The sequence below is a fragment of the Zeus faber genome (assembly GCF_960531495.2).
Source record: "Zeus faber genome assembly, chromosome: 14".
NCBI classification, from domain to species: domain Eukaryota; kingdom Metazoa; phylum Chordata; class Actinopteri; order Zeiformes; family Zeidae; genus Zeus; species Zeus faber.
The window spans coordinates 20,660,069-20,683,017 of record NC_137200.1 but is presented as its reverse complement, the minus strand read 5'-3'; positions in this window follow the sequence as shown (position 1 = coordinate 20,683,017).

The window sequence follows — 22,949 nt, the reverse complement described above, 5'->3', positions numbered from 1 at the left end:
TAGTGTAAAGTATACATACATATATAAGTATGCTCAAATAATAAACACAAGTCATATCCAAGTTATGATGTAATAATAATAAATAGTGTATATCGTATAAAGTATACATACATATATAAGTATGCTCAAATAATAAACACAAGTCATATCCAAGTTATGATGTAATAATAATAAATAGTGTATATAGTATAAAGTATACATACATATATAAGTATGCTCAAATAATAAACACAAGTCATATCCAAGTTATGATGTAATAATAATAAATAGTGTATATAGTATAAAGTATACATACATATATAAGTATGCTCAAATAATAAACACAAGTCATATCCAAGTTATGATGTAATAATAATAATAAATAGTGTATATCGTATAAAGTATACATACATATATAAGTATGCTCAAATAATAAACATAATAATATCTATAAAATAGTCTTCAGTTGTCCTGTTTTTCTTAAAACTGTGATGTGTCCACATCACTGAGGACTTAACATGGACTGTTCACACAGACACTCTGGTGAGAAAGGCGAGGCAGCGTCTCTACCACCTCAGGCAGCTGAGGAAATTCCGGGTCTCGGTGAGGATCCTCAAGTCCTTCTACTCTGGAGCAGTGGAGAGCATCCTGACAGGCAACATCACTGCCTGGTTTGGGAACTGTACTGCCCAGGACAGGCGGGCCCTGCAGAGGGTGGTGCGTTCAGCTGAACGTACCACTGGAACTACCCTCCCCCCCTTGCAGGAGTTATACACCAGGAGGTGTAGTAGCAGAGCCCGTAGGATCATGAAGGATCCTCATCACCCCAACAACGGACTGTTTCAGCTGCTGCGGTCAGGCAAGCGCCTCCGCAGTCACGCAGCGAGAACAGAGAGACTGAGACAGAGTTTCTTCCCTCAAGCCATCAGAACTGTCAACGCTGACCTCACCAGGGGTCCTAACTGAGCCATGCACTAGGCTCCACTACCTACTGTACTGTATGTAGCATACTGTACCGCATACTGTATCACTGTTCAGGGTTGTTCGTGATGCCGTATTGCTGCGCCGTACTGTTGTATACTGTGCTGTATTATCCCAAACACTACCTCACACTATTCACATTCACATGCCACTTTAATTCACATGCCACTTTCAATGCACATATCTGTATATACATAGCCATATTCCTTCAACCTATTCCATTTTATTTCAATTTATTTTTTATTGTATTTTATTCTATATATTTTTTATCTTATTCTATAAGTATTCCACTTACTGTATTACGTTTTAGGAGTCAGTTAGTCGGTCTATTAGAAAGGAATTTTCTACTTTTTATTTTATTTTATTTTTTGTACTTTTCTAGGACTTATTGTGTGCTATCACCGGGTGCGTTGCATTACATTTCACTGCATATATGTATGGAAGTATGTATATGTATGTGACAAATAAAAATCTTGAATCTTGAATCTTGAATCTGTATATATTCTGCGCATTACACTTTCCCCACTCACACACACGCCCGCTCGCACGCACGCACGCACACACACACACACACACACACACACACACGCGCGTCCTCCTCACAGTTGACCAGCAGGTGTCATCAAACACAACAACAACAACAACAACAACAACAACGTGCGCTGCGTTTCGCTTTTCAGCGCCTTTCATTCGGTGGAAATGGCAAAGGCAAGACTTTGAAAAACAGCGAGAAGAAAGTTGCAGCAAGATATAGGCCGTTGTGCGGCAGTCAAGGGGAACGTCAAGGGGAACGTGAAGCTGTCGTCCGCTTCCGATTCAATTCAGCGCTCACGGATTCACAGCGTGTTTTCATAGCGCATTCAAATTCCCCGGAATTTTTTTTTTGTGTTATTATTATTTTTTAACACACAGGCCACCTCAAACCATGCAGATCTGTACTTATAGTAGTCAAACGACTGTACCTATAGTTGTCAAACCCGGACTCGATTATAATAAGAAGCCCAAATTGCATTTCTAACACGGTTTCTGATTTGTGAAAGCGTTATACTATTTGTGAAAACGGGAACAGTGTGGATTTTTGCTGTATTTTTTCCATGCTGGCAACATAAAACCAGGTGTGTTTAAGCAAAAAAAAAAAAAAAGTTTCTAATTTGTGAGAGTGTTATCGGAGTATTATAAGCACACGATTTTATCCTTTATCCTTTATCCTTGATTGTGAGATTTCAGAAAGCGACCCCCAAAAATTGGAAAACAAATAGAAAGAACGCCTATTTAAGCGATTGTTTCGACCGAACCTCTGCTGCCCCCCGGTGAGACCCGGTGCTCCGTACCGGGTCGTGGTGCGCTGTGCGCTGCGTGTGCTGCCGGCAGAGCCCGGGACACCTGTAGAGTCCGGACGGAGCCTCTTCCAGAACACTGCGTTTGTTTGTTTGGTTGTTGGATGTATTTTCTTTTTTTAATCTTTTTGAAAAAAATAGATTGCTGCTGAAAGAGTGCATCATTTTTCGAAAGTTAATTTTCAGATCCTAACAATTGCAAGGCTTGAAGTTAAATCAATCAGTCAATATTCCGCTGTGATTGAAGGTTTTTATTTTTTACAATTCAATAGTTTAATGAAGATGTTATTCATATCAATTCATGCATCAATTCATCTCATTTCATCAAACCACGTAGGCCTGGTCTACAGGAAAGAGCAGTTTATATGTTGACTGTATCCTCTTTAGTGGTGGTCATACTATACAATGATTTGCTGCTTATGTTTAGTGAATAATGCAGAAGATAAGAAACCTAAAAAAAAAAATCGCATACTAAGTCGCAATCGCAATATTGGTCCAAAAATCGCAATACGATTATTTCCCTAAATCGTTCAGCCCTAGCGAGGAGTCACGCCCGAGAGAGTAATGCCTTTTTTTTTTTTCCTTCACAATTTTGAAGCCTAATTTGATATACTTGGCGTTTTTTTAATCATTCAAATTTTGCTGGGTGCTTAATAACACATTTTCTTTCAAACTCAGAACACATATTTACTATTTCTTTACAGGGACTTTAAGCATGTGCTCGTGTTTATGCTCTCTGTTGGTGGCGGGGTCCGCCTCGCTGGTTGTGGTCTGTTAAACTGTCGACATGGATGAACATTCACAAAAGGAGGTGCCCCTTCGGATGAAAGAATAAAAAATCTGAGTAGACTCCCGGAAAAGAATTTCACTTTCTTAGCGCAAAGACCAGTGTAAACCCGGATGTTGAATTGGGTGGATTATTGTATAATCATGCAGGTTTTACGACCTGAGAGTTGTACTGCTCTCCAAATACAATGCATCTTCTCTATCTTCACATCAGGAATGATCCCATTCTGTTTTATGTGAATCTTTTAAGTGCTCTTTTATTGTTTTAAACACAATGACCTCGACCTTGAGAAGGCTGTGTGTGTGTGTGTGTGTGCGCGCGCATGTGTGTATGCGCGCGTGTGTGTGTGTGTTTGTGTGTGGCTTCCATCACGTCCTTGTGCTCTGACCATATTGGGAGTAAATATGTAACATGGTCACTTACGATGAGTCGGGTTAAATTTTAATAAAGACCTGGTGACACATTCAGACCATGTCCAATTTTCATGAAAAGTCTCATACAAAGGAAAAGCCACACAGTCCCCCTCACGGTAATCAATGGGTGGCAATGATTCAAAACAATCAAAGACGCAATCCAGCAGACTTAAGTTGAACTTTAATACATACTCAAAAATATATATTTTTGATATAGATAGATAGGATAGAAAGACAGACAGACAGACAGACAGACAGACAGACAGACAGACAGACACAGACAGACAGACAGATAGACAGATAGACAGATAGACAGATAGATAGATAGATAGATATAAATACTTTTTGTTTAACAAGATTGCATTGGTTTACAGGGAATCATTATATTTTTGATATAGATAGATAGGATAGAAAGACAGACAGACAGAAAGACAGACAGACAGACAGACAGACAGACAGGTAGATAGATAGCGTCTTCAATGGGAGCGTCCATGGCTCCCTCGGGCTTGTGTTACTTGCAGCACTGAAACAGAGAATTGGAAGAATAACAACGTGTGGCGTTGATGCTTCTGTAAAAACCTATCGACCACATTGGCGCGTGACGGGCGCGTTGTTTTACGGCCGCGTCCGAGCCCCACCTGAGCGATCTTGTTCCTTCGCGAGATGACGGCGAGGAGAGCGGTGCACAACACCACCACGATCCCGGCCGCCAACGGCATCACGGGTAATTTCAGTGTCTTTTCTGGGAGAAGGAGCACAGACACAAAGCATCACACACGACACGACTACGCCACGGGAACGGCGCGCAGCCCTATCTGACGACGGCGTGAAAGCAGCACCGCGTTTGTGCCCACTGACCGTTGACGGTGACCCGGAAGCTGCGGAAGCTCTTCCCATAGATGTCGGATTGCGTCACGCACCGGTAGTCGCCCGGGTGCGATCTCCCGTCCGCCTTGCCGAGCACCAGCCAGGACTCGCGGCCGTCATTGGTCACCGTGGAGCCGCCCGCCGACAGGTCCAGCGGCGCCCTCTGGTGGAGCCACCGCACGGACACGGGCGGGTTGGCTCGCATGTCGCAGCGCAGGACCAGGTCGTCCTGCTCTTCGACGACCACTTCCTCGGTTTCGGAGGAGGGCGCCGGGGCGTCTGCGGAGCAAAGACCGGCATTTGTTCTCGCGGGGGCCGGGGGAGGGGTAAACGGATTTGATCCCCAACCACCATCGAGTGACCAGGAGTAAAGACCGTGAGAAAGGAGCGTGACCGTCCATAGAGCGTTGGGACGTGCAGGGTAATCCACCTTGCACTGACGACTTCACGGATTACCACTTTAACGGTCCCCACTTACCGCCGGTTTACGTGCAGGTCAACGAAAAGAGTCAGGAGCTACTCTCCCTCTGCTCTTGGTGCTCGCCCTGTTCATGTGGTCAATCCAGCTGCTCATTTGCTAGCGATGGACCTCTCTTTTTTCTTCACTTACGGGATCAGATAATACTTTCATTCTTAAACTTTTGCCTATAAATGTGATGCAAATGTTAATGCACACATTTTAAACGCGTCAACTTTTGCACGGTCGACGAGAGTCAAGAGTTACACGGCTACAGTACACGCTGCAGTGCAAACGACCCGAGTATCTCAAATATTTTAAGTACACAATGTCTCAGACACATCCGGTACGCATGATATGTGTCTTATACGATGTTTTTTTTGGGGTGGGGGGGGCGATTCCCCTCTCCCCGTGGCGTCTCCGGGGGACTCACAGGTGACGTTCAGAGTGACCGACGAGTTGAAAGTCGGGGCTCCGCTCGTCTGGCAGGTGAAAGTGGCGGCGTCGTCTTCGCGGGTCACGGGCGCCACGCACAGGCTGCTCCTGCCCTTGTTGTCGCCGCCGCCGCCGCCGCCGCCGCCGCCGCCGCCTTCCTTCAGTTTGACCAGGGCCCCGTTCCTCAGCCAGACGAGCTCCTGTTCGGCCCCCGGCGCCGCCTCGGACACGCAGGTCAGGGACACGGTCCGGTTGGGCTCCGTCCAGATGAACCCCCCGTCGTCGGGCCCCGGGACGGACTCGATCCTCACTCCTCCAAAACAATTCGGAAAAGGAAAAGGCACGAGTGATTGGATGTGGAACGTAGGGCTCCGGTCCTTCAAAAGAGAGAAAATAATAAACGGGTGGTCAAAACATTCGGTTGCACTTCCTTCAGGCCGGTACGAACAGCCGAGTCGAGGTTGGGGTGGTTGACGTGACGCTTAATTTTGCCGTCATCAAATAAAAGTCTTCCATGAATTATGAGGGATAAGGTGTTTTCATGGTGGTTTTACATCAAGATTTTTCTGTTGTTTTTTGTTTTTTATCCCATTAATGCCGCATTCACAGGGAACACGGTAGACGGGAGACACGGACACTCTCTGAACCGCGCGGAGGGGGAGGTAAAACGCGGCAAAACGTGACGATAGGTTGCCATGGTGATGTACAAAGACTCCAATAAAATATATTAAACAGAATTACTTTGTGTCTGTTGATATATATATACAAATTTAACTAATGCATGTCGCTATAAAAATGCAGCTTACTATTAATATTTAATATCGCAAACTTAAATTGATGTTAAATTCCCTCCAAAACGTCACTCATAGTTGGTTGACTTTACACGAGCTGCTACAAAGCGTCGTCTCCAAGCGGGTTTGACCATGGGTTATTTCGCTTTATGGATACAGTATTTATGGATATTGTTACGCGGCTTTGAGAGATCAGCGATAGAAGCCCTTCTTTTAATATTATTATTTGTGTTTGATTATATCATTATACAATAAATAACCTGGAGCCGCGACTCTATCACCGGCTTCCAACCCCATCAGGCGACACCACCGCGTCCAAAGCCTCCATCCGCTTCCTTGCGAAAACGGCGTCTACCGGCTCCGACTCCCAAACGTTGGGGTCTCGGGGCAGCCGCGGCAGACTTGCGCCACGGAGTTGGCTCCTCGCCTACGTAACATCCGGCTCCAATTCCGTCGCGGGGGACGGTAAAAAGTTCTTTTTACCCGTACGGTTGCCTTTGCCGGTGTTCTCTGCCGGCCCGCCCTATGCTGCCATCCACTGACGTGACTCTCGGTCTCCCGTCTACCGCGTTCCATGTGAACGCAGCCTGCAAAATGTCCCCGTGGTGTGATGTGTAACGGGCGTGACGAGGTCGGAAATGTAAACATCAGTGAAATAAAAAAACGATTCCCGAAAATGGATTAAAAGGCCTTTGGCATTATGTCGACCCTCCCTGAATTGTGTTCGATAATATCGCCGAAATTATAAGAAATCAATCATTCAATTTTGTAATAAAAAAAATCTAGTCCCGCGGCGCGACGCAATGTATTTATTTCATATTCGGGAAATTTCACGGACCCCCCCAAGGCCCCTTCACATCAGACAACCACCAGGAATTCTGTCCAATAATCTTTCATCCGGGAACGTTTCCATTTTCCTCCGTCCTGCAGTGCAACGCCTCTACATTATAAATGTACAGAAATGTCAGTGAAAAAAGCGATTTAATTGTAAAACATTTGTTGAGTACTAATATCTACATTTCTCATTGAAATTAACAAATTCTGGGAAAAAAAAATAATAATTTTCACCTCCTTTTGTCAACCGCCCATAAACTTGTCAACACTAAACAGTATCAACAGACAGTTCATACCAACCTCAGTTCAAGGCGGTGGGGTTATGCGTTATGCGTGGGGATTAGGTTAGAAATGGTTTAAGTTTGAGCACGAGTTAATTTGGTTAAGGTCAGGGTTTTTTGCGTGTGGACGGACAGTAACCAAACCCGAAAAAGCAGACGCCGAGTTGGCTACTAGCTTTGGACCACGCGGGCGTCAGTAAGTGTCAAAAAAAAAAAAGCGTTCACCTGATGTGCGAGCGGCGCAGGAGATCAGGCAGTGCAGGAGCAAGGTCTTCCAAACGCACGGCATTTTAACCACCCCTCAAACGGCCTGGAGAAAAGAGAAAGCAATGATTGTGACACTTTATTTGGCGGTCTCGCGGATGGAAAAACCCCCGTGATCCATCGATGAGATTGTCCCCCGAGATGAACGGAGGGGAAAATATTCATCAAACGGTGGAATATTGAAATTTCACAAAGATATCGCGTAGACAATCATTTTAACCGACTTGCCAAAATAAAGACGTTTAATGCAAATATTGAACGCCACATATCCATACATATCCTCCCATGCCTTACTATACATACCTCACTTTCAGATGAGTTTATAAATGACTAATTATGACTTTTGGATTTTTGGATAAAATGCTAACTTATAGGGTTGTTGTTTTTTTTGGTTAAGGTCTGCATCTTTTGTGTTATACTCTGAATATTGTTTCTAATCATGGATATTTTTGATGACCTCAGCAGTGATATACGTATCAAAGTATCAAAATATTGTGTGATATTGTTTTTCCCCCCTTTCTATATAACAAAGTGTTTTACTTCAATATCAATTGAATTACTTTTTACTCCAATAGCAATTCAATATGACTATTACAATAACAGTTGGTTAAAGCCCATGGAAAAAAAATGCTTTCAAGATTTTATCAACACTGAATTCTTGATTTTAAAATCACACATAATGAGATTCACACACTTGACCACAATGTACTTGGCTGAAACATACTTACAGAAAAATCCAAAAGAAAAATCCAAACGATCCAAAACCCTGCAACGTCGCCTTCCCCCGGGTTCTGAATGACACGGGTCCTGAGTGGGGTTTATAAGCACTTAGGTAAGGGCGTCATTTAATAAACTGCTTTAAACCTTTAAACTCCTCAACCAACCCCCCCCCCCCCCCCACACACACACACACACACACACACACTCTCAATCCTCACTTTTATTACGGTACACTCATAATGTCGAGAGTTGAGGAAATGAATGGCCTTGCTGGCTCCTTGGCACTAAAAATTCTTGGGCGTGGACGTAAGGATGAGCAGGCTACAGGCCTACTTCTGGTGGTGTTTTCAAATGAGGACCTTTTTAAAAACAAATATATATATGAATGGAAAAAACTGAACACAAAAGGCAAGCATATAGATGTTGTTCTACTAAAAATATTAGAAACGTTGCAGGATTTAGAGACTAAAAGAGAAACATAAGGTACCTTCTCCCTTTAGTACTTAGTACTAGGGTTGGGGACAGTGGTATTCGAACAGTGTGGCGTGGCCAGGAATTGCATTGGGTGCTAAATTGACGTGACAACATTTCAAGAAATATGTTAATTTAAAGTTTCTAAATCGAATAGTAAATTTGTTTATTTAATAATTTTTAAAAAACAGGGGAATGGGGCGGGGACGGGGGAGAGAGAGAGGGGTTGTTATTTTCATTAGTTCATTGAAAATAATCCAATTTCTTTCTATTTTAAGTCATTTTCATTATTTGTTTTCATTGTTATTAAAATGTATCATTTTTAAAAAAAGAAGCAAAAGAATAAATCGGATGAAAGAGATTGCGACGAGAGAGCAGCTGTAGAAAGGAGAAGAGGGGATTACAAGGTAATTGTGAAATTTAGGGGGCAAGAGGGGGCTACTTCCAGCGACTGGAAACCAACACAGCTAACTAAATCCATAAGTTAGGAAGTCGGGGAGGTCAGGAGTGTTAAAATATTGAGAAATGAATCACTGCTGATTATATGTAAAATGGAGGACAACAAGGGCGAGCAATCTGAGGGAACTGAGTGAGCAAAATAAATGGCGGGAAAATGCAATGTTCTCTGACTGGTGACAGATTGATTGTGGATTCCCGTCAATGTACCAGCGGATGATGTGAAAGGAAATGTGACGAATGCAAATGTGCGTGAGGTCAAAGGTTTCGGTTTATACAACTTTGACGAACAAAGACTCCCGCAAAAGATCTTCATTGGATACACCGTATGTGTTATGATGTGAGGCTGTATGTTCCCCCACCGCTCAGAGGCAACGGTGCGGTTTTGGTATCTTTATATTTAAGATATTTTTTTATTTTATAATTCAAAATGTTTAGTTAAGTGTTAACATTTTTTTTTATAGTAGTCTACTGTGTGTATGACTGTGTGTATGACTGTGTGCGTGTGTGTGCGTGTGTGTGTGTGTGCGTGTGTCTAGGGGGGGCTGTTCAAGTTCATCGGTGGGTTGTTATCATTTACACAAGTTCATCTGATTGGAGGGGGGTGTCCAGGATAGAGGATAATTCAAATATTAATTTTCATTAATATATATACATATATATAATTTTAAAGATGAATAAAACCAGTACAATAGTCAGTTGTTTTTGTTTAGAACAGGTATAAACAGAATTCTTCACACATTAATAATAATAATAGTAAAATAACTTATTGAGATAAAACCTCACAGTCAGAACAGTGCGTGTGTGCCTTCGCTTTGACCTGACGTGACAGTGGGTGCGCTCCTTTCCAGACAGGGCGCCTCCCGGCGAGGGCGGAGCACAGGCTATCTCAGCACGAGGCAAAACTGTAAAACTTGACGGCTCGTCCCCCAGTGAGACTCGGTTACCTTCGTTGCCACAAAAGAGACGTTCAAAAGAACCGGATCGTTCGACCGTAAGTCCGTAATGAAGAGGAACACGGCCTTCCCAGGGGGTTATTTTCCGATCGGACACCTTGATGGATTGCACTCTTTACAAAAACATTTCTATGTAGTTTTTCCTCGTGTTTCCATTGACAAGGCTGCGGCTCCGCAAGACTGAGGTTGTCAGCGATACCGTAATACCGTGGTTCATCTGCGCATATTGAACCGTAGGGGGCGCACCGAACGGTTCAATGACGTACCGTGTACGTTGCACCCCAAGTGGAGATCGTGAGTATGGCAAAAATGTGCAGAGGGGCCAGAGCTGAAGTGTTGCAGTTGTGGAGGGGAACATAGCTCCGCTAACTGCGGGTGCGACGTTAGTAAGAGAGGGGCAGAGGTTGCCCAGGGAATCAGCAGGCACTGGGGGTGACAAGACAGAAATGATACTCGGGACAAAGAAGTTCAGTTCAGTTCAGTTCAGTTCAGTTCAAGAAATTATTTGTCACGTACACACACATACGGTCGTGCATATATGCAGTGAAATGTCACGACACCCGGTGATTGAAGGAGGAAAGTGATAGTGAGTAAGAATGATTTGGTACTCTTTTTACTGTACGGCGGAGATAGTCAACTGTTTGGCAGGGACGAAAAGCCGAAATGAAAGGATCAAAAATAACTGTCAAATCAACTGAGAAGTACCTTGATGCGAAAGGGCGGCGCCGGGAAACACTTCTTAATGAAGATATTCGGTCCTCTGGGACATGAGCTGGGCCCGGTTAATGGTGTTAATTCTAATGTGGTGGAATGTGAGAGGCTTAATTGCAAATGGCCAAGAGTTTAAGAAGTATGTTGATAATTTGGGAGAGAAACCGAATGCAATTTGTGTACAGGAGACATGGTTGAAACCACAGTTGGATTTTACGATCAAGGGATATGCCGCAGTTAGGAATCAGATCAGGGATCAGTTATGATTAAAGTATGGACTGACAGGTACTATGGATGTGACTTTTATAATCCATGTGGGAAATCCATGTGGGTAAGTCAAGATAGATCAGACGCTCTTGGGGGACCATTGAAAGAAAGTGTAAAATGGTGTGGGGTTTTCAAGTCACATAATTCATTATGGGGGAGAAATAGCAAAAATGGTTTAGTTGTTTAAGATAATTTATAGATGATCACAGTCTGGTTTGTATTAATAATGGTATTATTAATAATAATAAAATAATAATAGTAGGTAGCGATCTCTACCCTGTAGTGACTTAAGTTGGCACAATGATTTATTGTGAGAAGGCAAAGAACATTCCCAGACGGAATTTGGGAAATGCTAATTGGGATGCTTTCCGGGAGATCAGCGCAAACAGACCTACGAAGAGAGGAGAACCAGATGGGTGTGAAGTTATTCAGTGATGAACTAGTTCATGAGATAACTAAGGAAACGATCCCTGAGAGTGTTGGAGCTGGACGTACCGAGAAGGTACCCTGGTGGAATTGCAACTGTATCAAAGCCATAAAAGCCAGAGATAAAGCATTCAGGCGACTCAAAAAAAAACCCCTTCATTCTCAGGATGCTTTGATCCAGTATAAAAGGGCCCCGGCAATACCGAGGAGAACAATAAGAACACAGAGACGCACATTCTGGAGGCGATATAGCCGCCGTATTGGAAGAGAAGTACGGCTGTCAGATGTCTGGGCCATGATCAGAAGGACGGGGGATGAGCCGTCTCATCCCCCGTATAGATCCGTCGCAAAATAGATCCGAAGAAATTACGAGTCACCAGTGATGAACGGTGGGGACGAAATGGCAGTCGTCAACTTACAGGGGAGGCCGGGCGGAGTAGAAATAGAATCTTAATGAAGAACCGCAAAATATTAGAGTAAATGGCGATCCCAGGAGAGCCGCTAGACCTGGATTTTGGTACGTTTGAGCTGAGAAGATCAATTACGAGTGCCCGTCAGACAGCTCCTGGGGAAGATGCCGCATGTTATAATATATTGACATACACGACAGATAATACACTGGGCATAGTGTTAAGACCGTTTACCAGAGTTTGGGGTACTGGCCAACTTCCCTCAATGTGGAAACAGGCAACAATACTGCCGGTTCTTCAACCAGTAAAAGACCCCTCGGATCATTCCACGGTAGCTGCAGACCTATTGCTTAAACTTCCCATTTCTGTAAAATCTGGGAACAAATGGTCACAGAGAGATCAAAATACTTTCCAGAAAGTAAAAAGCTCTTTTGTCTCCCTATCAAAGTGGGTTCCCTCGGGGTCGGAGTACAATGGATATTGTGCTTAGAATCAGAGATCAGGAAAGCCCAGACCAACAAGGAAGTAGTGACAGCCGGCATATTCAAGATTCAAGAGGTTTGACTTATGACTTATGACATATGACATATGCTCTGGAAGGAAGGGCTACTTATTAAGTTAAAGTCGTTGGGAATTAGCGGCAGAGTATATTATAGGGTTCTGGACTTTTTACTTGACAGGAAAATACAAATAAGAGTCGGTGCAGAATACTCCAGTGTATATACGGTGGAGAATGGAACTCCGTAAGGTAGTGTATGTGGTCCATTGTTATAATGATCAATAACAATCAATGTTCTCTCAGGTTGAACAAAGCGCAGGAAGCTCTTTGTACGCGGATGACAGGGGGGCTCTGTGGATAAGAGGCCGCAATGTGTCTTCTGTCAATAAGAGAATCCGAGCTGCAATAATTGAAGTCAATCAAAATTAATCAGTCACATATAACATGTCATATGTAAACACCAGGCCTTGTAAAACAGCAATAAAAAACGAACAAAATAAAACCAGCGACAGTCCTATTCAAATACAAAACATACAAAAACATGCAAATATAGACGCTTATTTCCACACTGACAATTGGGGAAAGCATTTTTTTTGCTGGTGAAAGCTACAGGAGTGCATATGATGTTATATGAGATATAAAAGCAATAATCATTTGTGTAGTTAGTCATCTACAGTTATTGCAGGTAAACTGCAATCCCGCGGGGATACGTTGCTTTTTGCACCGCGGGAAGAAAAAAAATCATACCGTCAAAGGCCTACAACCCACGGTCACTCTGTTGTTGAGTCGATTGACACTCGAGTGTCGAGTGTCGCTACCGAACATTGCGGAAGTTGGCTACATATTTGCCTGCTCCTTATTCAAAATTTTCAGTCCACCTTAAATGGCTGCAATAATGGTATTTTGCCTGTAGCTCTCTTTAGTGACTAATCGGTGTCCTGTACTGTAGAGGCCTCTGTAGAGATTTCCAGAATGACTAACTAATCTGTTCTGAAAATTCTGTATTCAGAAAAATAAAACAACAATGACTGTCCAGGATGCATTTTTAAATGGAATTCATAATTTTATTTTTTTGAAAAGCTACTATATGAATCAACCAGACACGCAACATGACAAAATGGACTTTACTGTAATTTAATGAGAAAGGCAAAATGTGATTATGCTCTTTCTGCATAATTGTCATGACTTCACTACAGGATCTTTTATTATGAAAAAGCATATTTTGATTATTAATCTCTCAACACGGTATACCGAATAATTGCTATGGCTCTCCTCCCTTATCTTCGAAAAGTCTCAATTACATGAGTCTCGGGCGAGATTTTACTCTTACATTTCTTTTTTATAAGCCGCTGAACATGGCATGTCAGACTGCACATTGTCATTGTGTCAGCGCAATTTTGACATTATCGCTACGGCTTTTCCCCTTTCCATGAGTGGTTATATACAGTATAAGAGCACTGGAACATTTTAATATGTGTATCACAACGCTTTACTGGTAATGCTGTTATAACAATTGTTTCGATAAAGCTGCCACCAGCTACTGTTGAGTATGCTACATGGCCTGCAGTCGGGAAACTGTCCGTGTTGTTTGACAAACCATTAGAGTACTTGTTCTTTTTGTTACCAGAGCTGAATTATCAGAATCAGATAAAAATCAGAATCACGTACATTTCCCCGTACAAAGAATTTTTCTTGGTAGGCTGCTCAAGATAAAGAAGACAAAAAAAAACGACAAATAGAATAATCTAAAAGGAGAAGCAAATGCAATGTGTCTAGACACGGGGCAGAAATGCTGCTTCAGGTCATGTCAAATTTGAATGAAGTGTTTGAAGTATTTGTTTGCAAGTTTGGATACGATGGGTCTATTGAGAGCATTAGGCCTAATCATTAACTTCCCCCAACCACGTCCCTTTAATTACTTCCTTTTTAACTACTATTATTTACGTTACGTCTACTATTATTAATTTACATTTCTTAACTGATATTTATATATATCATTTTATATTTTTGGGGGGTTGTTTTTTTCCTATTTATTTTCATATGTAAACCCCCAGTGGATGTTGGATGTGGAATCTTGTCTGTTCATGTCTGTCCTTCCGTTCCATTCACTGCAACTCTGCATCGAGATTTATGGAATTATTGCTTTAAAAAGTAACAGCGGCAGTAAAACTGTATGTCACTATGATGGTTAAATTTTGCAATTGATCTGCGGTTCAAATGCAAACCGCAAATGCAAAGTGGTGTCGAGGAACTTAGTTTATCCGTGATCCATACGGATCGCCCTTCACGGGCGATCCGTATGGATCACGGATAAACTAAGTTCCTCGACACCACTTGTTAAGTGCGCCACCATGTTTTTAATAAAATGATCGATACTGGCGCCAGTGTATTGATAATGTATCGCAAGAGGAAGTATCACAACATATTTCGAGTAGCATTTTCAGGGCCCTCTGGCACAGAGACACAGACGATGGAGTAGAAGCACTCAAGTTTATTGCACAGAGTGGGCTAGGTGGAACAAGCCCCGGAGCAGATGGACAGCATGTCAAGACAAGGGCTCCCCTCTCTCTTTCTTTGGGTTAGACGAGACCGGCACGTCTTTACTTACACTTTTAGTCCTCTGTGAAGGGGCTTCCTCCTCGTCTTTCTCCTCTTCTTCCTCCTCCAGCACCTCCTGAAGCTCCTCCACCAGGCAGGAATCCCCAGACTCTTGATAGGGGACTTTCTTTGCCTGGAGACAGTAGAAGAGAGGGACACAAAAAGATTGGTACTGTTATTAAAGCCAGCAGTTTTAATTGCAATACTGCTGCAGGATGAGTGACCAAAGACCACCATATGTACTGTATATCAATGAAGTTGGCCTCTCCTGGCAAGCCCATCTTCTCACAGCCCCCCTGCGTGTAGCCCACCATGTTCTTAGCTGGCCCTTTGTCAGCCATAAAAAAAGACCAGTTTATTACGGAGCTTGCACTTCTCCCGCAGCTCCAGCCAGGTCTCCACTTGTACTCTTCTAGCTCAAAATATATCGGGGCTGCCTTGTTGGTTTTGTGATCGCTCACCTGCAATACGCAGAGATCAGATGCCTGACCCTGTCAGATCAAACATTTCCAATTAAACTCAAATTAGAAACCCGATCGAGACCCTCATACTTAGAGAGACAACAAAACTGCTGGAGGACTGGCTGTCAGTCTTGGCAGCCAGGACTTCATCCACCTTTATGTTAGTGAGCACTCCGGGGCGGTGTCCATATAGGGAAGCCACAAAGACGGAAAAATAACCATAAAAACGATAACGGAGCTGCTGTGTATTGTCACCCTTTAATTCATATGAGAGGAGGACATGGCAAAAGAAAGAACCCGAAAACCATTTCGGCACCTTTGAGACACACACAAACACACACACACACACACACACACACACACACACACACACACACACACACACACACACACACACACACACACACACACACGCCATAGTGGTCCTGTGTGTGTGTGTATCTTCACCGGATGGTGATTTACACGATGATAATGATTACATATTATAGACATTAAATCCTGGGCTATTACGTGTCCACTTTTACCAGAGTCGTGGTCTGATCCACAGGGTTCCTTCTGGTGTCACACAATGAGATTCAAGGACTTCACGCAAAACAAAAAGAATCCATTTTCTATGTGATCCTGCTTAAAATATTATATAATCTTAGTCTCTTTGTCTCTTATTTATATTAACACACACACACACACACACACACACACACACACACACACACACACACACACACACACACACACACACACACACACACACACACACACACACACACACACACACACACGTACACACACACACACACATCATCCTCATGATTAGTTGTTTACAATACAAGGTAAGATGGTTCTCCAAAGAGGGGGATTGGTAATGGTTCTGTATAACAAAAAGCTGTGGTCTGGTCATCTCACAGGACAGAGTTATCGCAGCAGCTCTTGATGATTAAAGAATGAATAAAGAGCGGCATTGCAGGTTGAGAAGTTGAACTCCACTTGCAGACTTACTCTGTCAGAGATGCAATGGCATACAAATACTCTGTGTTGTATGCCAAGCATGCTGACAGCACAGGTAAAAAAAAAGAAAAAAGAGGTGTTTCGCATTTTTTGTTCTCCCTTTTGACATACTTACTGTACATGAGGGGGACAGAATATTAAAAACAACTCTGAATTTAATGCAGCTCAATACAACACAACCAACTATGACCTTGATGCTAACAGCGTAAAAAAAAAGAACCTGAAGGTAACGGTTGCCCGGTTGCCAACCAGATTGATTCAATTGGCAACCATTTCATGGCCTCTGGTTTCCCCCTTTTGCAACCCTTTTTTAACACAACAAATACAGTAGGGACAGCAAACAGCAAAATGTACACTCCAAAATGAATACATTTGTTTAAGTGTTATTTAAATATTCCTGTTACAGTCTGAACCAGAAAACGCAGCACATGCGCACGGGTGCACAAAAGCACCTTTTTGGAGACAATGGCAAACAAGAGACAAGTTCAGTTGTTTGAAACAAACAAATGAGCAAATGGACTCAACTGAGAAGGAACCAGATGGACTAGCAAGAAAGAAGTCTTGAAGGGCCGATCTTTGGTGAGACTGACAGCTGCTGCAGGACGGACCAGGCATGCAGGAGGTAACGTTTGCTCTATTAACTTATCATAGGGTAATTTAGAGTAACACTTTGGAGATTATTGTCTGATTTTAGTATGTTATGCTGTGGGGCTGTACCCGACTCAGAATTTTGTCAGTCAAATCGGATTTGGCTTTAAATATGAAAATATGACTATTCGTTCAGTTTTTTTGTTCAGCACCACGCTAAACTCCTATGTCAGTCTAAATTAGCCTCGTGTTTTACCTGTGAGACTCAATGACTTTCTTCATCATCTGTGATGTGAAAACATCAGATTCAAACACAGAAAGTAAAAGTGTGCGTCCTGCACATACACAAGTTAAGTTAGTCCAGTTATCCGAATGCGTATTGGAAGTGATGGGTACATAGAAACTCGGAGAACCGTCGGCTACCACCATAAGTATATTTCATACCTTTATTCACCATACATGTGTTTGCATCCCTGTACAGTTAACTAAGACGAAACAAAAAACCAAACTGGGTGTGAAAAAAACATTTTAGTTAAAACTAGAAAGAAAAAAATAAATGAAATTATTTTCTGTACTTACAAAACGAACTAAATTAAAATAAAAAATATACAGGAAATGTCTTAGTGATTTTAAGTCTTTTTTCCGGTCAATTTGGTCAAATTTGTCAACATACAGCTGTTACAATACAATAACCAGTTGTTATCTTTGTAGACAGACAGCATTACTAATGAACATGGTTCAGACCTCATCTGGTGGACAGCTACCTTTGAATGGAAAGATGCAAATTAGAATTTACCGTTGTTAACAATGAGGGACAAACAGGAATGTTGAGATTCTAATTGTCTGGTGAACATATCCAGTACATGTGGGTGCAAGAGAGAGACAGAAGCCTCTTTCACACAAAGTTCCAGGTAAATTACTGGGATAGCATTTGGGTTCTGGTTTTGCAAATGTAGAATAAGAGTTCTCACTCTGCCTTGAGCTGTCGCCAGAGCTGTCTCACCTTGGCCCTGACAGGCTGTGATTGGAGCACTCAGGCACCCATCATAAGGCCCGCCCCTCGGTATATATACTGGGCCTGCCATACTTTCTCTGTCATAATTCAGCTCTTGAACGAGCTGGTCAGTGAGGCCACCGGTAAGAACTCTTGTTCTTCATTCGTAAAACCAGGGTTGCAGAACAACTGAAAATTTTTAATTCATTTCGAGCTCGAGTTCATACTAAGACTTATTGTACACCCACCACCATCACTGATTGCGAGGTCAGAAGCGATGTGTCCTATGCAAGACCCCAGCGGCAGAGACATAGACCCCTGCGTCCGGGAAGTTCTTTCCAAGAATATAAGAACCCATTCATAGGGTGCGAAGGACCCCCCTCCCTCAGACCAGCCGCCATGCTGGTGGGTGAGGATTCCACATGCAGCTTGTAGCACCCGACCGTAACCACTCTGAACCACATCGGGTAACTCTGTATGCAGGCACCTGGCAGCTGTCAAAACACTGCTGACGCCGTCATGTCGAGAGAACCTGGTGAACGTGTGCGGGGTAGCCTAGGACCCAGCACCGCACACCTCCTTGACCGAAACCGCTCTTAACAGCGCCCACGAGGTGGCCACACCCCAAATAGAATGCGCTTCATGACCCTCTGGGGCCAATGAGATTGCTTCCGCTATCCAGTGAGAGAGACTTTCTTTGGACAGGGGTTTCCCAATTCTGAGAGTCTGAGATCCGTAACAGACAGAAATCCGTCATTGCAAATCAGTTTCTCTTCTTTGCAGCCGTTCTTTTTCAATGTTTTTCATTTTCTTACCGAAAACAATGAATCTTTTAAATATTTGCACAAAATAAATATTTCCATAAACCCACTATTTGTGCTTTGCCGATAGCATTTTCGGATTTGGCTTCACCACAACTTCACACGCTCGTTCCGGCAATGTTACTGCTTCCATTCACAACAGAGCCGTAACACAGCTGTACCGGCATTTTCCCGGAATCTATGCTAGGTCTTGAGGTGCGAGATTGCTGGAACAGATTTCCCGGAATATTGATCCCTGCACCCATTCAAACATGACCCCGTGCAGGAACGGTTCCAGGAACTTTTCAAAGTTAGTGTTGAGCCCTGGGATATACTTGGGATCAAAAATGTCTGACAGACCAAGGGAATGCAATGCCTAGGGCACACATAGGCCCTGCCTGATAGACCCATAAAGGCATAAAACATTACATTACATTAAGCAGACGCTTTTATCCAAAGCGACTTACAATTGTTCAAACACCGACGGACGCAGCCATCAGGGGTTAAGTGTCTTGCTCAAGGACACTACAGCATGCTAGCAGGAGGAGCCTGGGATCCAACCAGCAACCTTTGGATCACTAGACCACCAGCTCTACCTCCTGAGCTACCATCCCCTAACATCTTTATAGTAAATCACAATAGATCAGCAACTTACCGGCTATATAAATGTCTGGAGAACAGCTCCAGCTAGTGACCTTAAGTGACTTGGGGACAGTTGGTGTCAAAGGTCAAATAACACAAAGCCCCCGCGAAGTTTACTCTACACTGTCATCCTGCCTTTAGATAAGAATGATTATTAGTACGGCAGTTAACAGTTTTCCAATTTCCAATGAAATCATGAAAAATGTAATCACTTGCGCTAAGATTGGGTGTTAATTTGTACGGCTCTATAACAATGAAAGAACAGGCGTTAAAAGAGAGATAAATGCGGCGGGGCGGTGGTAAATAGAGCCCTGGTAAATACCTGTTGATTACTGCAGTTCTTGTCGTGGAAGGTGCCCGAATGGTTAAATCAAATATATAAAAAATAAAAAATGCATCAGCTGACAGCTTGTGTGCTTTTCAGGCCGACCAAAGGTTATAGCTGCAATCTCCACATGGTTAGAGGGAGAGAATAATAAGCTCTGTATGTGGCATTGCACAATTCAATCTCTCAATCGTGCACCCATCCAATTTAATGGTTAAAATAAAGGCTTGGGAGCCGTAAGAGTCGTCTCTTTGCAGTGATCATCCTGGTCCACTGAAAATAAAGTAATGAAAACATTACTTTATTGAATCGGAACACACTTTTTCTTAAAAGAAAACCCCCCAAAAAAATCCTGCGCTTCAGCCATACAATACGCATTTTATTTTCTGATAACGACATAACAATATTTTCAACAAAAATACGGGGAGAAGCGTGAACTTGCTTGTGATTCCGATTTTGAATCGGAACGTGACACCCCTAATAAATAAATAAACAAACAAACAAAAAAAAACCCAAACAAACAAACAAACAAACAAACAAATTATTATTATTATTATTATTATTATTATTATTATTATTATTATTATTATTATTATTTATAATAATAATAATAATATTATTATTATTATTATTATTATTATTATTATTATTACTATTATTATTATTATTATTTATAATAATAATAATAGTAATAATAATAATAATAATAATAATAATAATACTAACAATCACAATAATAATAATAATAATAATAATAATAATAAATCAGTGGTGAGCGGTGTATTTTACATCTAGGCCTTCAGTGATTGTACAACCTCACCATGACACTTGTCATTCGACGCATCGAGTGGCATAAAGTGATTTAACACATATGACAGTTACAATACACAAATTACAGAGACATGACTACACATTACTAAAGTAATGCATAACAGTAACAAATTACTTTTCAGCAGTTGAAAAGCAGTTATTCAAGTTACTAATACAATGTGGGTAATGTCATTGCAGTTACCATAGCAAGTAACGTGCGTTACCCTCCGACACGCGCCACAAATTATATAACGTTATATATAACTGTCAGATTCACCGTCAGATGTTCTTACCGTTGCTGCAGGGGTTTTCATTAATCAACAGACAGAAAAACGGTTTAATATTTAAACAGTTGAAAGTTCCGTGTAGTCGCAAGCCCATTGGCCTGTTAGCCTGTTAGCCCGTTAGACCGGCACAGTGCATGCCCTCACTTCTACGCGACATTTCACATTTTATTCTATCTTATTGCAAAGATCATAATGAAAATACAAAACGGCACATAATACAAAGTTCAGAAAAAACAGAATGTGTCCATGAAAGATACCATACCATAAATAAGAATTTATTTATACCTTTTAAATGTCCAATAGTGCAAAAGAAGAATTAAAATCAGAAGAATCTCTTCACTTGTGAGTTATATCTCAACTCGTCGTTTATTGAACAGAGAAGGAGTGAATTGAATTCAATTATGAAATAAATTAAATGCTGGACTTTTCCAGGCCCCTCCGGTCACACCACATGAGAAACGCTGAGGCCCGCCGGCTCCGCGTGGAGCTGCAGACAAACATGGCACGGGGGCGTGGGCGTGTCGACACAAATGGGCGTGGCGACCTGAGTAGGCGTGTCCACACCAAGCTGTGATCGGTCAATCCGAACACGTTTTCGTTGGTAAATTCCAAACCTTGGAACTTCCGCCTCGCTTTAACTCAGAAATCCACTCTCTCTGCCAAAACTTCTGTTAAAGCTAAGCTACCTGATCTCCCAGCAACGTAAAGTAAGATATGGTCAACTTAAATCAGCAGGGTTTTGGGTAAACCTTAATATATTAAGTGATAATGTCACGACAATTTGCTCATTATTTTAAAGCATTTTCGAACGTCACTTCACGATAATGGACCAGTGAGCTCACTGTGAGAGCACATACAGTGCATAAGAATGGTGGACTAATCGATGGAATGTTACATGATTTCGTCTCAAACAGCTGATGATGACAAAGCGACCACTATGTGTCTTGGGTTGCTGTGGAAACACATGGGTCACCTTGCCATGCTAGAATGTTGTGTGGTTGGTCGAGGTTTCGATTGTTTTTCAATCCCAAAAAATAAAATGCGTTGTTATTATTAGGGCTCCAGCCCTATTGTTATTGTTTGGGGAATAAAATTGGAAGTCTAAAACAAGCGCAGTTGAATTTTCATCCAAATCATTCCACATATGGAGCAGATATTAGTGAAAAACCGACCAAATTTGATCGATATTGCAGACATGGGCCAATGCACTTCACGCCAAAAAATGTCCAACCCAGCTAAACTATCTAGAAGACCTACTTCTGCAAAAGCTACCAACACAGTTGAGGTGTTGTTTAAATGTCACAAGGATCTCTTGGTTTCAATTTCATCTAAATCGATCCACATAGGGAGCAGATACAGGGACTCCTCACTCAACGACCTACCTGTTTAAACGACCGTTCAGACTTACAACCTCTCTGACCAGTCTGTATTGTACGCTGCGTACAGTACCGTGGCGTGCGCGCTGAGTGCATCAAGCATTTCATCGCGCATAACCGATCTCATTCTCACTCCTCACTCGGTTGTTCAAGTTCAAGTTCAAGTTCAAGAGATTATTTGTCACATACATATACATACGGTCAAACATATATGCAGTGAAATGTCATGACACCCGGTGATTACGCACAATAAGCTCTATAAGCTCTAAAAATACTAAAAAATACCAAAATGTACGTAATCGACACAAGGTGCTCGCGATGGCAGCCGCAAGGGGAGGCGCCACAATCGCGATTCTGGGTTCTATAATTATTTAAATCCCAGGTCATCGTTTGCAAAATATAATTACTGAAAACGATATATTCAAATTGTAATTGCTTACAAAAATGTTAAGTGAGGAGTACCTGTGTTAGTGAAAAACCAAACAACTTTGACCCAATATTTTCAGCTGCCTCGGTTAACTGACACATCACTATTCGTAAATAAATGAATGATGTCATAACATGATGTCATCATATTATTTACTATAAATGAACAGATCCTGATTGCGAGTGTCATGTCGGACCGTGTCCAGTGGGCGGTGTAGACTAGGTCACTATGTAGTGTTTACAAGTTACCAAACTATCGATTTACGTGTGTATTTATAAAACTTCTTACCAGGTA